This window comes from Cyprinus carpio, chromosome B3 (assembly GCF_018340385.1).
Source record: "Cyprinus carpio isolate SPL01 chromosome B3, ASM1834038v1, whole genome shotgun sequence".
Lineage (NCBI taxonomy): Eukaryota > Metazoa > Chordata > Actinopteri > Cypriniformes > Cyprinidae > Cyprinus > Cyprinus carpio.
The window spans coordinates 32,373,884-32,391,383 of record NC_056599.1 but is presented as its reverse complement, the minus strand read 5'-3'; the positions used below and the strand labels follow the sequence as shown (position 1 = coordinate 32,391,383).

The 17,500-nt window shown below is 36.0% G+C and overlaps 1 long non-coding RNA gene and 1 pseudogene across 1 annotated transcript in view; one reads left to right on the top strand and one right to left on the bottom strand.

Moving 5' to 3' along the window:
* Positions 1–12,571: 12,571 nt before the first annotated feature.
* On the bottom strand, positions 12,572–16,934 carry LOC109052624 (annotated as a pseudogene).
* Positions 16,935–17,056: 122 nt separating this feature from the next.
* Positions 17,057–17,500, top strand: part of LOC122136590 — a 5,532-nt gene continuing 5,088 nt past the window's right edge. Inside the window, exon 1 of the long non-coding RNA XR_006154254.1 lies at positions 17,057–17,214. This is a non-coding gene — a long non-coding RNA (uncharacterized LOC122136590). The remainder of the gene's footprint in view (positions 17,215–17,500) is intronic.

Here is a 17,500-nt window from a genome sequence, read left to right as displayed (position 1 = left end):
ACACACACAGCTTTGCGAGAAAGTCTTATTTCACTTAGTCTTTCCCCCCAATTTCAATTTGCATTCATGAAAACTATACAATAAACTACTTATAAAAAAAGAAAACAAAGAGAAAAGAAAAAAAGTAAAGCTAAATAGTTAAAAGTTAAATTGTAAAAAAAAAAAAGTTCAAAGTTAAATATAACTACAATTAATACAAATATTTTTCATCAATTGAAATAAATCCAAAAAAATATATAAATATTAGACGAAAAACTATTAAAATAAAAAATGTTGCCCTGGCAACTAACTAAAATAATAATTAAAACTAAAAGTGAAATTAATTTAAGCTATATAGAGCTATTAAAAAACTAATAAAAATGACAAAAGCACAAAACAAAATGAATAATACATAATGAAATCTAAGACATATAAACAAAAGATAATTTAGAATATTGATAAAATCTATAATAGTGTACAAATAATACTCAAATAAATACTTTTATAAAGCTCTCATATATTTGAAGAATTAGGTTTTCTTTCCTTCTTTTTCTTTTATAGCGATTTAATGTACAGCCTGCTTCATTTAACAATAATATAAGGCAAGGCAAGTTTATTTAAATAGCACATTTATACACAATGGTAATTCAAAGTGCTTTACATAAAAGGAATTAAAATAATCATAAAATATAATCAAAACAATAAAAACAAGAATTAAAAAAATGATTTAAAAATGGATTCAAAATGAATTAAAACGGTTAAGAAGAATAAAAAGTGAAAAATACATAAAGTTAGATTTTTCACCCAAAGTTAGGTTTTTCACAAGTGAATTTTCTCACAAGTGAAATTTATGAATATGAAATTTCTAAGCTGCAAAATGAATAAGATTAACATGACATGCTGTATCTGTAGTATAGTAATAGTTGTAATAGTTGAATAGATGTGAATGAGGACAGTGAGAGCAAGATTTCACTCAATAAAAAATTCAGTCTGTACCTCATACAAAGCTATGATATGAGTCTAGAAGAGCGCAAGTCATACGAACTACTTCTCTGGTGCTTTCTTGTCACTTTGAACTTTGACAGCCTCAGTCTCATTTTATTTTGTTGAATAAATGATGATCCGAACTGTTCCTTTAATGTAACTAACTTGAGTGTTTTTTCTTTTAATTCCCAGATGCCAAATAGTAGATGGAACTACAATGTGCTGGAATCATCAAAAACCGAAGTCTATTCTAAACCAAATGGAATAGATTGAAAAACAAACTGACATTCTTTTTTTTTTTTAAGCAGTGGGAACTCCATTCCAGATCATTCTGTACAATTCATCCCTGTATGTAACGAGATGGTAACCATCCCGAAGCAACAATAATATTGATTGAATTAACTGTTTCATCAATTCCAGTCTCATCTCAAGAGCAAAATTGCATGCATTGCTTCAGACAAATGCTATACTTCCCTTCAAATCTCTCAAAGCCACCGAATAAAGCCAAATGTCCAACACAGGAATAGACTGTGAGAATATATGAGGCTGTATACACACACACACATGGCCAGGAGAGCAGGGTTTGTAGGAGGACACGGCTGTGATTTGCGGTTCACTGATGTGTCTTTGGCTTTAGCAGAGATAAGAGATGAGAGTCCAATCCATAGCTATTTATACTCACAGGCTGTATTTGACGGCTGACAGTGGTATGATTTGTGTGTTTCTATCTTAGGGAATGGACTGTCTAGTTGGGTCAAGGCCTGAGTTGGATGTGGGCAATAGAGGTTATGTCTGGCCTTATTAAGAAAAGGGTCGTTTGTGACTCTGGGCAAAATAGCACTCAATGGTAGAGTATCGAGTCCTGGGAATGAATCAATTGCTTCCGTCCAAAATGCAGTTCCCAACACATTTTCAAGAGGAGCTTGTTCATATAATCCAGCCAACAACAACAACAAAAAAGAACAAAAAACCCCCCCTCTCCCGACTCTACTCCACACCACATGGTCATATAAATCATGCAAACTCATGAATCACATGAACATGTAAATTACAGTTCGAACACTCCCCGAAGCTTTGCTTTCTGAATGAATTATTTTTGGAGTATCAGCTGCCTATAAGAAAGAAGAAAAACAAAAATCTCTATCTTTATCCTGTTTAAGAAGACAAGCAAAGGGAGATGTTTCCCCATACCACAGTATTATTATTATTATTATTGTTGTTGTTGTTGTTGTTGTTATTGATATCTCTTCTAATGTTTCAGACTACAATCATTTGTTTGTTTGTTATTCAATTAACTTACCAACTAAATAAATAAATAATATCTGAAACACTACAAGTGATAATAATTGTAGATCCACATAAATAAATAAATAATTAAAAATAATAATAACATAATAATAAAATAATAAATGTAATAGTGATAAAATTGGAATATACACATCATCATACTATAAATAATTATTATGTTAGTCTAAATTATTATTATATATTATCATTATATATTATTATTATTATTATTATTATTATTATTATTATTAATTTTATGTTCCCTTTAAAAGCACAGTGTAAGGGCACTTTATATAGGAAATATAAATAAATAAAATACACCCCATATATATATATATATATATATATATATATATATATATATATATATATATATATATATATATATATATATATATATATATATATATATATATAAATATGGAATAATATGGAATAATATTAATAAAACTAAATATTTAACTTTTTTTTTTTTTTTACAAATGAAAACATTACTTTTTAAAGTCTGCAATAAAAAGTTATAGTTTAATATGAACAGAGATACATTCATTTAGATTTATTATTGATATTGAGATTCTTCAAAGTAATTTCTCAGGAGCTATGAAAGAGCAACCTCTGAGCAATGCCGTTCTTCTCTTGGTGGTATATTATTGGTCTAAGGTGAGGACTACCAACTTGTTCCAGCTTCACCAAGACGGTCTACTAGGTCAAAACCAGGTTGCAACTAGTCCAGACCATCAATCATCAGCTATTGGACCAACTAATGGCTTTAAATGACAACTTAGGGCCCGCTAGAATCCACAAAAACACTTATCTATCATCATAATGTGGTTTTACCTGTTTTGGGGGCACAGTTTTTAAATATAAAAAAAAAATGCATCTTGGAAAAACTTTTTTGTCTTGTTTTAGTATTATCTTTGGCCCACGAACCCCTGCTTCAGCATGAGCCAGAGCTTTTCTCACTAATTATTCACAAATTTTACATTGCATAACCTAACGGCTCAAAATAACGATTCTCCCACCTGTGCAGTGAACAGGTTCTACCAGCCTGCATAATTAAACCTACGGCAGCTCCCTGTAGGCCTACAGAGTGCTCTAGTTATGAATGTAGCTTCAGTGTTGTGGTTTGGCTGTTCCTCTGTTCATCTCGCTGAGAGCAGGCTGTGTTGACACCCTCCTCTGTTAAAACCTGCAGTCCTGAGTGCTGACGTCGGCAGAAGCAAAGCTGTGGACCGCAGCCAGTAAATCACACCAGCTTCTAATAAAAATTGCCAAATAAAAATGCCTCTAACCAGATAGGCTCATAGTATCCTCACCAACCACTACAAATTTAGCCATAGCTAAATGCAGTCAAACAAATATGTGTGCATTTGACACGTATCTCACACTTACCTAGTTGCATGCATAAGCAGTTTCATTCATAGGCATTTACAACTAGACAAATGTGCACATGATTCACAGCCACACATATAGAAACACAGAACATACATTGACACTTACACATCCTGTCATACACTTTCTGTCACACATGGTAATTAGGCAAAGTGACACCCAACCTCATATCCTCTCTTTCTTTTCTCACTCTTGTACTCTTGAACTCATTACCTCACAATTTCTTCAATAACAAAACATCACATAAGAAAAATAAATTTTTTTTTTATTAGTTTAAATAATAATAATAAAAAAAAATTATGATACCAATAACACTTTTAGAATGTGAGGTTCATGAGAAGTCATCCCCAAAACCATCATAATTAACTGGTACCATATCAGCTTAAACCATGAACTAATCCCAAATCAGGTGAAATAAAGAGTATATATAGACCCATAAGTTGCCTCAGATAAACCCATAGGTTGATTTTAAAACCATGACCAGTAATAATGACTTCAGATCAGTCTTAAAATGATGCATTGTTGACCCTAGATCAGGCTCAAAATGATCCAAAACTGATCTCAGGTCAGCTTAAAAAATAAGCCAAAAGTGACCAAACAGGCCAAACATTGATTATTACTGAGCGAGTATCAGACAACGACCCATAATAATGAATTCAGATCAACCCCCGTTATTAAAAATATCTAAGCCTAGATCAGCCTTAATAATGACCCATAACTGATCCCAGATCAACCAAAATAATAAGCCAAAAGTGACCAAATAGGCCAAACGTTAATTATAACTGACCCAATATCAACCTAGACCTCAACCTATAATAATGGCCTCAGATCAACCCTAATAATGGTGCAAACTAACCTCAGATCAGCCCTAATATTTAACCATAACTTATTCCAGGCAGGCTGAAGAAATAAGCCAAAAAGTGACCAATAAAGTGGTGGAACTATGATGTCACTTTGTAGGCAAAAACCCGGAAGCAAGTTAGCATTTTAGCACTTCCGGTTCCATCGTCCCAGGGTCAATGGGTTTTTTGAATGGGATTTTGGTTAAATCCCTAAAATAAGGTCCGTGGTTCATAAAACATACCAGTTAAACCCCACTCGTGATTTTTTTTAAACTGTTACATTTCTTAAAAAAGACGGTTGCTAACAAGTTGCTAAATGGGACTACAGGCGCTGGCGGAGACATTAAACATCACGCCGAACAGTTTATCAATTTACAGTATTTTCCAGTCGTAGTATAATTTGTAATACAATTAATTGTAGAATAACCAATTAATAGTTTCCCGCATGGTCGACGATGTTTTTTTGTTTTGCCCTGAAATGCAACACAAGTCTTCAGATGGAAGATAATTGTTTTATCGCTTTCCTACTGATGCGGAGACTCTGGGTTCATAAGGTAAACTCATATTACGATTAATCCATGTAAACACCACATTTAATGGCTTAGTCACAGTGAAAGTAAAACTTTAATGATGCATAGTGCTTTAAAACCACGTTAAATTTAAATGTTTAAGCTCACATGAAGCTGTTAGAAAGCATATAGATTGAGGATTTTCTAGAAGCAAGGAAAAAATTACATTTTGTTTAACTTACCCGCCCTAACAAAGCTGAAATGTGGTACTTTATTCACTAAAATAAGTTTGATCTTACCATTTCCAAAAACTCGCTCACTCTGCTGTTATTTAATAGATTAAATGCACTAGAATTGTATTGAATAGTAGCCTACGTGGAGCATGTTTTTAATTAAAATATTCATATTAAACAAGGATTTATTGACTTTTAATGCACCTTATTTAGAAATGTACAGAAATATGTGCTTTCATACGTTCTTTAGTTATGATTATATAATTTATTCACTATACTATTTATTATTAATGTCTCATTTCAGTTTTAGTTTGGCTCTAGTTTTGTATTTATTCCAGTTTATATGAAAATGTTCGTGTAGTGTGGATTAAAATTCATATACAGAGTAAATCCTTTTCACTGAACACCTTAAAAATAAGTTTTGAAAAAGTTGTGGGGAGCTTGGTGGTGGTGACGCTGAAGTCGAGCTACCGTGGTGCTGTAGTTCGTTTATAGCCTAAGTTTAGCTTTTAAGTTTTACCAGAAAGACTCAGGAGGTGAAGATAAAACTCAGAAGTATTTTTTTTACAAAACCAATACAAAGAACAGAATTATTTTGGCGTAGGCCCCGTCCATAGCTTAAATCAGACGTTGTACATTCCAGTTATTCCTGCCAAGATGAAGGCAGGGCAGAGTATACCCCCACATGGACGGGGCCAACCTGGTGGTGGTGGGGAGGATGGAGAGAAACGTCACGGCAGTAACTGCAAACACAGTGAAGGGTGAAAAGAGGGCTTTTATATTCCTCGTGTTGAGTGCCGATTGGCTAGATCTAACTGTAATATGTGACGTGGCATTAAGTCTTCCTAGTAGAACTTGAGCTGACGCTTCCATTTCTGGCGCTTTTATTTAGGCTTCAAAATTCATCAAACTGATATTATCCTGTGAAGATTATCTTGATGGACAAAACGTGTAAAAACGTGATGGACAAAACGTGTAAGTTTCACAAACTATGGTTGAACACAGAACATATTTTTTGCGATAATCCAAAAGTCTATGGGAAAATCCTATAGGCTTTTTGTCGAGGGAACCAATGTCATGCTAACAGCCGATCCACCTACAAAGTGACGTCATAGTTCCCCCACTCTATTAAGCCCAAATGTTAATTATAATTGACCTAATATCAACCTAGACCTCAACCTATAATAATGACCTCAGATCAGCCCTGATACTGGTGCAAACTAAACCTAGATTAGCCCTTATATTTACCCATAGCTGATTCCAGATTAGACAAAAAAAAAAAAAAAAAAAAAAAAATCCAAAAGTGACCAAATGAGCCTAAACATTGATTATAAATGAGTGAAGAACATCCTAGATCACGGACCAAAATAATGACCTCAGATTAGCCGAAATAATGATGCATTGTTAAACCTATATCAGCCCAATAATGACCCCAGATCTGATTCCAGATCAGTCCAAAAAGATGACCAAATAACCACAAGCATTGACTATAAATCACTCAATATCAACCTAGACCACAACCCATAACAAATATAACTGACTATAACTAACCCTAGACTAACCGTAGATCACCACCAATAATGACCCATAACTGATTCCAGATCAGCCCAAAGCCTAAAGCCAAAACTAACCAAATAAACTCAAATAGTAATCATACCTGACCTAGTATCAGTCTAGACAGGCCTATAATGATGACCTCAGACCACCCTTAATAATTATGCATTACTAACCCTAAATCAGCCCAGTTATGACCCCAGATCTGATCCCAGATCAGCCCAAAAAGATGACCAAATAAGGACAACCATTGACTATAACTCAACCTAGACCATGACCCATAATAAAAAGTTCAGATCAGCCCAAAATAATGATGCATAACTGCCCCTAGACCAGCTCAAACCAAGAAGAGATGAAGCTCTTGGAGCGGCGATTGCCGCTGAGCACAGGTCATCTCATCCACCCACTTCTGATTCTTCAAGGCTCTGAGTTTCTTTGAAAGACGAACTCAGACTTTCTGTTTGTATTCATGCCTCACATGAAACAGAATCATACTGAGTCCTTGAGCAGAGAAAAACAACAGAAAGCAACGTCTGTTTTAACTGCTCAACTCAATCGACACCTAAGGGAATTGACGTAATTGCAACAACAGATATTTCTGAAGAACAAACAAACACACACACAGTGAGTTCTGGGGAACCTGTCATGGCATTTGGGAAGCATGCCATCCTTTCCCCACTAACGTGTTGTTGAAGACAGCGGCATCCACGCAGTTATGCAACACCTCCCACGACAGGCCGAGCACAACCTCCTACATTCATTCAGCGAGCTCCAGCATGGCCACGGGCTCCCATGGGCACTGCTAAATAAAATATTACAAGTGTTATGACGTTTACTCATGCACTGTAAAACAATGCAGGTTACACATCACCAAAATGACCCAAATGAGTCAATGCAAATATCCATGCAATTCAAGGTTAAAGATTAAAAGAAACAAACAATAATTAATCTGAGATATGATTACTGATTATATAGTTATTTTATAGCTTTATCTTCTAGTTTAATGTTTAAGCTGGCAGATGTCATGAGTTGAAGTAATTTGGGTTAATATTTATTGTAATATCGTGCTATATTTAGCAGTCAAAAACAATTTTTATCAAGATCCCCTTTCAGTTGTGCATGAATAAAATATTTTTTGTTTTGTAGATCAACATAGGATATTATAATTAGTCTATATATTGACTCACATAATATTAACCCTTTGATGCATAACACCCATTACAGCAGATCTTTCAAATCTATTTTTAACCATTCAGAGTGTGATGTTACATCCAAACAACCATGGCAGGTTAATATATTACTCTTTATCATAATTCTCTATGACTGTCCTCTTTATAAGTCTTTTTTTTTTTTATGACAACATAAACTCAAAATTGGCTGACAAAAGCAGAGGTACAGCTATAATATACCTCTGCAATATCTACTATCAACTTTTTGCAGAATAGGTGTGTAAATCTTTCGAAATACATTATTTTGAAACAGAAAGGTTTGGTAATGATTATATCTGTTTTTTAAAAAAAAAAAATAAGCTATATCAGATTTATATGCAATAATTAATGCATCAAAGGGTTAAAGATATACAATACATATATATATTGTTTGTTCATCACTAAGTTTAATGCATTACCAAAATGCCACAGATTAATTTGATTGGGAATTTTTTATTATTATTAAATATATCATTATATATTATTAAAATCATAATAAACTAATATAACCTATTGTATTCCATTTTTTATTTTTATTTTTTTTTTGTATCTGAATGCGATTTTTGTGTATCTCGTAGCGGTACAAATGATTTAAAAGAAACCTGGTTGATTAAGTGTAGGGTGATGAGACATTTTTTGACTTTTTAAAACCTGTAAAATACAAGGAAAATGTAGGGAGAAAAGAGCACACATAATGGACATCTGGTCACTCTAATGAGGTTCATTAATTAAACACAGAAGCGAACAGTGTGAAATCTTTGCAAGTGAACCTGTGAGAAGCCTGAAGTCAAAGCCCTTCCTTCTTAGGAAAAAAATTAAAACAGAAAGTCAGCAAGCTAGCTGCAGCAGTGCTGAGTTTCATTCCTGTGGCACTGGGAACGTCTCCCATCTGCACCACATAAGTGGAAGTCTTCAGTTCACACAGCACCAGCCACTGTCACAGTCCCACTGTCACAAAAAGCAAGGAATACTTCTGCTCTCTGAGCCTCTAAATAACTGAAACGTACAGAGCTGTTTAAACTAGGCCAGTCTGATTCAGCAAAGGTATTTCAAAGTAAATTATTAAAGGAGAAAGCTTGTGGAATGATTCGCACACTCGCATGACACATCATGCTCTGTGTCTATGATATGTGGATCATTTCTGTTGTCACAAAATGGGAAATTCAGAGTTTGAGAGTGATTCCCAAATGTCATTCAGTGACCCTGAAAATCTAAAAATGGATTTAGATTCAAATTTTTATAGAAATAGCTATGGCATGAAAAAAACAAAACAAACTGTGGTTTGGTCGCTTTACATGTTGGTCACACAGTGTCTTCCTGTCTAAGTGTACATTTCTCGACCAAAAAAAGATGAACGTGTAACAGACTTATGCTGTTAGTCTAGCTATGCAAGACAATAGCACATATCATCTTTTTATAATATTGAACAGAATAGTATTATTTATAATTTTATTATATATTCGAATATATACATTCCCTTTTTTTTCTTAATTTAATACTTCTATTCAGCAAGGACCCATTAAATTGATAAAAATAAATAGATAAATTGATACTTCTATTCAGCAAGGACCCATAAATTGATCAAAGTGACTAAAGACATTTATAAGACTTCAAGTAAATGCTGTTCTTTCATCAAATAATTCTGAAACAAAGTATCAGTTTTTACAAACATATAAACAACAACTGTTTTCAACATTCATAATAATAATACAAATGTTTCTTTAGCATCAAATCACTGTATTAAAATAATTTCTGAAGGACACTGAAGATGATGCTGAAAATTCAGATTTGCATCACAGGAATAAATTATATTTTAAAATATATTCAAATAGAAATAGGTTATTTTCAATTAATAATATTTGAATATTTAACTGTATTTTTAAATAAATAAATGCAGCCTTGGTAAGCATTATAAGAAAAAAATATAAAAAAAATTTTTCAAAGTTGTGTTCTAAATATAATGTTCCTCTTAAACTTTTGTTTTAAACTTTCCATATGTATAAATATCTATGTGATTCCCTTCAGTGACTAAGCACTCACATTTCCCATCATCCCCCACTGTTTTATTACCCACAACCTGTCAGCCCTCCACCTCATCCAAGGACAGAGGCTGAGGTATTCCCAATCTGTCGCTATCCTCTTCCCCTAGTGTTCAGTGATAAACAGCGAGTGTAATCGTATCTTCTGCTGCTACCCTGAAGCCTGCACCTGTCTCAGTGTGGTACAGCTCATCTCTCTGACTCACCGAGTTGGCAAAGTTCAGAGCTGCACTGAAATGAGCTGCCGAGCTTAACACCTACACACGACCGTGCATGAAGACACCCTCCGAGGGCTTTATTTTCCTGACCTCCACTTAGACTAATAAGCCTGGAAAGCTGCCCTTTTTATTCTGCATTTTGAGGCTATAGGAAGAGGTTGATGTTCTGGTAGAAGGCGGTAGCTTTGACAGTTGGGAGCAAGAGTGCAAATTTGCAAACGAGGTCTAAAATGTTTCGTAAGTTAATTACTTAAACCATATTTGGAGGAAGAATTTGTTATGCCTCATAAACTCTCAGACACAAAGGGGGTTTTTACAGGGATGCAATAGAAGATCCATTTTTTGGGTTCTTAAAAGAACCTTTCAGTGAACAGAACGTAGGGTAAAGAACATTTAAAGGAATCGATCACACAAAAAATGAAAATTTGTTGAAAATTTACTTATCATCAGACAATCCAAAATATAGATGAGTTTGTTTCTTCATCTGAACAGATTTTGAGATATTCAGAACTGCATCACTTGCTCTCCAGTGGATCCTCTGCAGTGAATGGGTGCCGTCAGAATGAGAGTCCACAAAAACATCACAATAATCCACAAGTAATCCGCATGAATCCAGTCCATAGTTAACATCTTGTGAAGTGAAAAGCTGCATGTTTGTAAGAAACAAATTATTCATTAAGGTATTTAAATTTAAACCATCACTTCTGGCTAAAATAATCGATAACATATCCATAATGATGTTTTATCCAATGAAAATGTCCATACCCTGTTGCCCGCTCACGTCAAAATCCACCAGCATATTTGTTTAAAAGAAGTGTTTTGCTTGTAAACAGTGCTTGACCTGTGCATATATCTCTCCTGAATCAGACAAGACAACTTTATCCATGGAGAAAGCAATATTATGGATAGAGGACTCAGTTGAATTTTAAAACGTCTTAATGATAGATTTGTTTCTTAGAAACACACAGAATTTCACTTCACAAAACTGATGGACTTGAATTGTGTGGATTACTGTTTGGACTCTCATTCTGACGGCACCCATTCACTGCAGAGCATCCACTGATGAGCAAGTAATGCTAATCCAAACTCCACTACATCCTGGATGGCCTGAGGGTGTGTAAATATTCACCAAACTTTCATTTTTTGGCTAAACTATTCCTTTAATAATCTTAAGAACCTTTCCCCACTACAAAGAACCTTTAGTGGAATGGAAATGTTTCATGGATGGTAAAGGTTCTTTATATAACCACAGATACCAACAAATAACCTTTAATTATCATCTTGTGAAAACAGCATTTGTGAACAAATTAATAAAATTGCTGCTGTGTTTTGTCCTTATTCCCATTTCTTTCACAGAGAGCCTCACAGTGTATAGTTCATTTAGCTGTAAGACTTGCTCTATTAGACACCGACATTATGCTGGAAAGGGAGTGTGGCAAAATCTACCAGAGAAAGTGAGGTTGTGGGTTAACTCATCTGTGGATTCCCTCCTCAATTCACTTAGCTCAATCAACTTAATTAGAGCTCTAAATATAGATCCATGTTGCTTACTGGAATCAGAAGAGCTGTTAAATGCTTAGACCAGCTAACTGACTTTAATCGAACAGCCGTTCATTTTGAATCCAGTAACACCTGTTTATACTGCTGTAAAAAACCAGGAGGCACTGCAAAACATAGCTCAGCCTTCACATAATTCTGCTGTATAGCATCATGGGAGTATCCTAAATAGATTCACATGTTCATCTTCAAAAGATACAAATATATGAACTTGTTTTTGCATGACAATCCTGGTTAGTCTGGTTAGTCTTTCTCTTTAAGAAGGTTTAGTGAATGCTTGTGGTTTAAGGGGCAGCTAGTATAAAAACAACCTGGAATTATTTAAATATCAACTTCTAATAATCCCATTAAACAAAGCTCCTATTCTTCTGAAAGGGCATGGTGCGCACAACAACAAGATCACAGTTCAATTCCCAGGGAATACATATACTGATAAAATGCATCTTACATGATTTGGATAAAAGCACCTGGCAAATGGATAAATGCAAATGAGGAGCACAACTTACAATTCATGACTATAATAATAAATGTTTTGATCTGAACGGTACACTATGAGTCATGAATACTTACATTATGGAACCCCATTTATGGGAATGTACTCTTGCATCTGGAGAAGACAAGGGGAAAACATTTTCTTAAGCAGACTGAAACCGAGAACAGTAAAACAGTAATCCTGTAGTATGTATGAGTAATATTCAGTTTGTAATGAGAGCAGTGAAAGAGTAAAGATATAAAATGAAGATATGAATAAAAAGCTTAAGACCAAGGGTATAATTTCAAGCATTTTAATACAAACTTAATAAACTATCAGTCCCTCTTTACATGTAAGACACTGACTCCAAATACTTTGTTATACTATTTGTTTTTGTCAAGTATTGCACAATGTTGGTACAAAATTAATATACGATTACATTTTGTCCATAGTATAGCAAAAATCTTTGAACTCTTAACAGAAAATACAACTCTTATTTTTTTTTTTCTCTTTTTTTCCCAACACAATGGAATATTCTGTACATAGTCTTTAGAATAGCTGATGTTTTTAAAGATGGATTTCATTTTACAATTTCAATAAAAAAAAATATAACAAAAGCTGCTGCAGCCATCACAGATCACTGGAGTAGTAAAAAGATATAAATGCAATATGTCGTAGAAACAATATATACTCTGATATTTTACAAACTTTCTACTAAATTAATTATACAGTTAGAAAAAAGACCAGGAAATCCCTCATTCAGCATTCAGGCCAATCCTCGGAAAACTGGCTGTGTAGCTATACCTTGAATACTATTAGAGGCCTTGATTTGTAGTTTTCTTCTTCATAAAGATATCTTAAAACAGTCAGTAAAAATAATTTTGTGCTTGGTTGGCAAAAGAAAACAACTTAAAAAAAAAAAAAAACAATATGAGTTTAGATAACTAAGCTTGATTGTACAACAAGCTTAATCGTAAAAAGAATGTCAAAAATACTCAAGGGAACAACATGGTTCAACCTCGGGCTCATCGTTTGACTTATTCGCCGGGACTTTACAGTTGAAGTGTTGCTTTGCAATTTTCTTTTTGTTTTTTCCATTTTTTGGGGATTTTCCACACGTGAACTTTCCACCGTCCTATCACATATCTCTGGTCGTTAGTAGTATTCTCACTTTCTAGTTGGCCATCACTGGCTGGAATTGCTGGTTAGAATACTGCATGTTGCTCAAGCTGAAACTCAGACTGTCCATAAGGGACTTCTCATTAAGGCCCCCATAGGCTGCAAACACGTCAAAGGCATTATTGTATGGGAGAGGGCTGAGATTGAGGGACGTTTCCCCGGGGAACATTGCACTTGGGCTGCCCTGCCCCTGGAGATTGGGGAATACAAACTCCTTGGCGTTGGGAGACAGGGCAGAGGGCTTCTGCAGTTGACTGCCCAAGCCGACGCCATAGAGAGAATGCATGGATGTGGACATGGCTTTCTGCTTCAGGAGGTTGTTTACATTCAGGCCCAGGTTGGTGGGGGAGTTTCGGGTCACCTTGTTGGCGTTCCGCCCATTGCTTTTCATTTTCGTGGAGCCAAATTTGGTGGCAGCGAAGCTGGCAGTGGTAAAGGTTAAATGTTGCGTGGAACGGTGCAGGAAGGTGGGGCTGACCGCCGCCGACTGGCCGAACGGTGGGGACGGGGAACTGGAGGTGGGGGACATGCCTAGGGGTTCGCTGATGGGCATGAAGACCTGGGCCTCTGGGTTAAAGCTGTTCTTGATCTCCTTGTCCAACTCCAGCCCATTCTCATTACTGTCGTCCACATAGAGCACCTTAACGGGTCCCTTCTCCCCAAATCTGATAAGACACCTCGAAAGGATCAATCCAGACACTGAGGTCCTGAGGCAGGTTGTTGCGGACATCCTCAATGTCCAACCCACTTTCTTTGGCTGCTTGCTCTACAACTGGGTCCACTTTCTCCCCGACATGTATACACCTGAATCCAGACCCTTTGTATGGCTTGTCCGGGTACCAATGTCCCTCGTATTTCTGTTTCAGCTGTCTCTCCAACTCCTCGCCGAAAATGTTGACACGTCGCCTGGGCAGCTTATTGTACAAGTACGAAATGATGAAGTTGAGTGCCACTTGGATTTCAAGCTGCATAGCTGCTGCGCTGCCCTGGAGTATCACCACGGTTGGCTGTTTGAATTTGTGTATTGTGTTGTAAGCCACCAGAGAGCAAGGCTTGGCTGGAACCAGGCAAAAAAAACAGAAACTTGGTGGGGGGAAATGGTTCAAAACAAAGTGCTGGTTGCAGAGGGAACGTCTCAGTCTACAAACGGCTGATCCGGTTCCTAGAGAGAAGCAAAAACAAATAGCGTGAATAACTCCAGCTCATTATTCTCAGCTGGCAATAATAAACTGGAACATGGTACCGTCTGTCAGGTTTCTTAAAGTGCCCCATTATGGATTTTTGAAAATTACCTTTCATGCAGTGTGCAACACAGCTCTAAGTGAATGAATACATCCTGCAAAGTTTTAAATCTGAAAGTGCACCATGTATAAATTTATTGTCTCTCAAAAGAAAAAGTTGACTCTGAATCATTGAAACGAGTCATTTTTAAAACGAATCCCAAGCCGTTTCATGTTGACGTCAACATGAAACATTAGCGTATTGCCCACCCACTCGTTGGTTTTTTCGCATTGGTCTGAATGAAAATGCAAATTCATTCTTTGCCACTAGGTGCTGCTTTTGGAGCAGTAAAAATAACAGTTTCCCCGGCAACGCTGTACACAAAGCAGCACTGCGCTTACAAACACTGCTTTATCAGGCATTATGAATGGAGGGGTTTGGAAAAATTAATCGTTAAACGAATCGTTTGGGAGTTGTTGAGCACATAAGGTAAAAAAAAAAAAAGCATATTATAAGGCAGTGAAAGTGTTTTTTGACCTTGCATGCATGTCAACCTGTTGTTGGGGACTCCCAAAACCAAAATATGAACCTTTCATTACCCATAATAGGGGCACTTTATTAGAGAGTTCATTAGAATAGCATGAATGTTTTGATAAAACAGCTTGCGCAATCGTAGGCTTGCGAAAATTAACCATAGTTTTGCTACAAATAAAGTTCAAACCATGGTTAGGCTAGTTAAACCATGGAAACCACAAATTAATCCGTGGTTTTGCAACACTAACCATAATTTAACCATGGTATTTGTAGTAAAACTGTTTATACAAATGGTAGTCAATATGCAAAAAATAAATAAATAAATGGTTATTACTACAATTTTAATATAATAAAACCATGGTTAATTTTCCTAAGGGTAGGCTTGAGAGCAGATTAGATTTTACTCAAGCACACAAACAATCCTAAGCTTCAGTGCACTGGTTGAATACGTACTTCCACTCTAGTTTAATTCAAGACAACACCTTGTGTCGAGCATATATTACCACTAAGCTAGTTCTAGGCTATAATTGCAGTTTACCATTATAGGAAGGATACACTGGGACTCGCGGAGCTGATAGAGTTACGTAATAACTAACTACTTGCCCTGACTAGACCCTGCACAACTGTAACCAATCTACTGCTGTCGTCATAATCAAACTTTATCTCTAGCTCGTCATGTAAGTCTGTAAAACAGAGATTTTCGTGAGGAAATCAGACAAAAGGAATGCGAGACTTTAATAATTAAACCTGAATGTGTCACGAGGAGAAATGAAAACCAGTCAGCACGCGCACATATCGACGTACGGTCGTCGATGAAGCGAGTAGAAATAAAAATGCGCTTGAATGTTAAACCAAACTGATATGTGGTTCGCTTTACGCCTTGATTAGCAAATATAAAAGCAGACTGGGTTTGGTTGGTACGTTTAAAGCGAGTATAGGACGTCTGAGATCGTATCGTCGCTCCCACCCAGTTCACATTGAAGATTAAAGCGAACGCGAGGACACAATGTACAGTTTAAAAACAGATACATATATGCTATACTACTAATGCGTGCATGAAATGCACCATATAAAGGTATACATCAAAGACGAGAGAGTAGTATATGCTGTAGCTATTCTGTGCAATTCGACTAGGATGTGCTGACAAATTAAATAGCCTGTATCATATTCTGTGGTATTTGATCAGTTGCACTTCTATGTAACTGTATGGCTTCTGGTGCAAGGAGGTATTTTGCCATAGTTGGCAATCCCTCCGAGCTTCTAAAGTCTACAGCCCACGACTGACGCAGCAAGCTGCCTTCATTTAAATTCTCTTAAGGTTTCAGTAAACTATTACAGACAACGCTCTGCAATAACCGTAATACGACGAGTAATACTTTACAAATTAGAAAAATCACAAAAAAATAATAATAAATAATAAAATAAAAAAATAGCAATGCCATACATAGAAATTAAATACTTACTTGAGTTTACAAAATGACGATTTTCAGTAGTTGCAGTAGCTTTAACTAGTGCAAATAGAAAAATTCAGATACAAATACTTTCTTCACATTAACATAAAGGTATTCCAGTTGGTAGACTTGAAAGGTTTTATTTTTTGTTTTTGTTTTTCTTCTTCTTAGCTTGCTCCCAGTTATCTGTAAGGTATTTGCTGTTTCACCTTCCCAATAAGCTCCTCTCCACCCCCTCTATCTGGGTGTTTTACAATTTCGTCCTCTACTGCTGTCATCCTCCTCTATTTATAGTTTTCCTCCGCCACGGACACGCGGTGGGCGGGGATGCGCTTCCAAAGGTCACAACAAAACGAACATTGAATCCACGGAATGTGATTGGTCAGGCTTGAGCGAGAGGCGGGTCCTACTCCTGACGTCCTTCAAGCCCATTGGCTCAAATTACCATCGAGCAAAGAAGGGGTAGGATGTAATACACTTACGTTGAGCCCGTCATAGAGGCTCTTGACGTCACGCGTTACCTAGTACCACAAAAAAGACAGGCTATTCATGGAGGTATCGTATATCATTTCCATGTTCATATTTCGCAAACATGACTGTTAAAGCGACATGTATGCCCCTAAGTAGATCAAATGACAGAATAAATATAAAGGCTAAGTAGTGAGCAGACATGGCAGAGGAGCATAGCTTTGGCACAACCTTGGCTAATCTGTTTATCAATGTGTTGTATTATCAAACGCGCAAATGCTGCTATTGTGCGGGGGGAAATAGTATTTGAAATTAAATGACATCAGACACAAAACACCAAGCTGATATGTTTTGAAGCAAGGAGACGCTACCA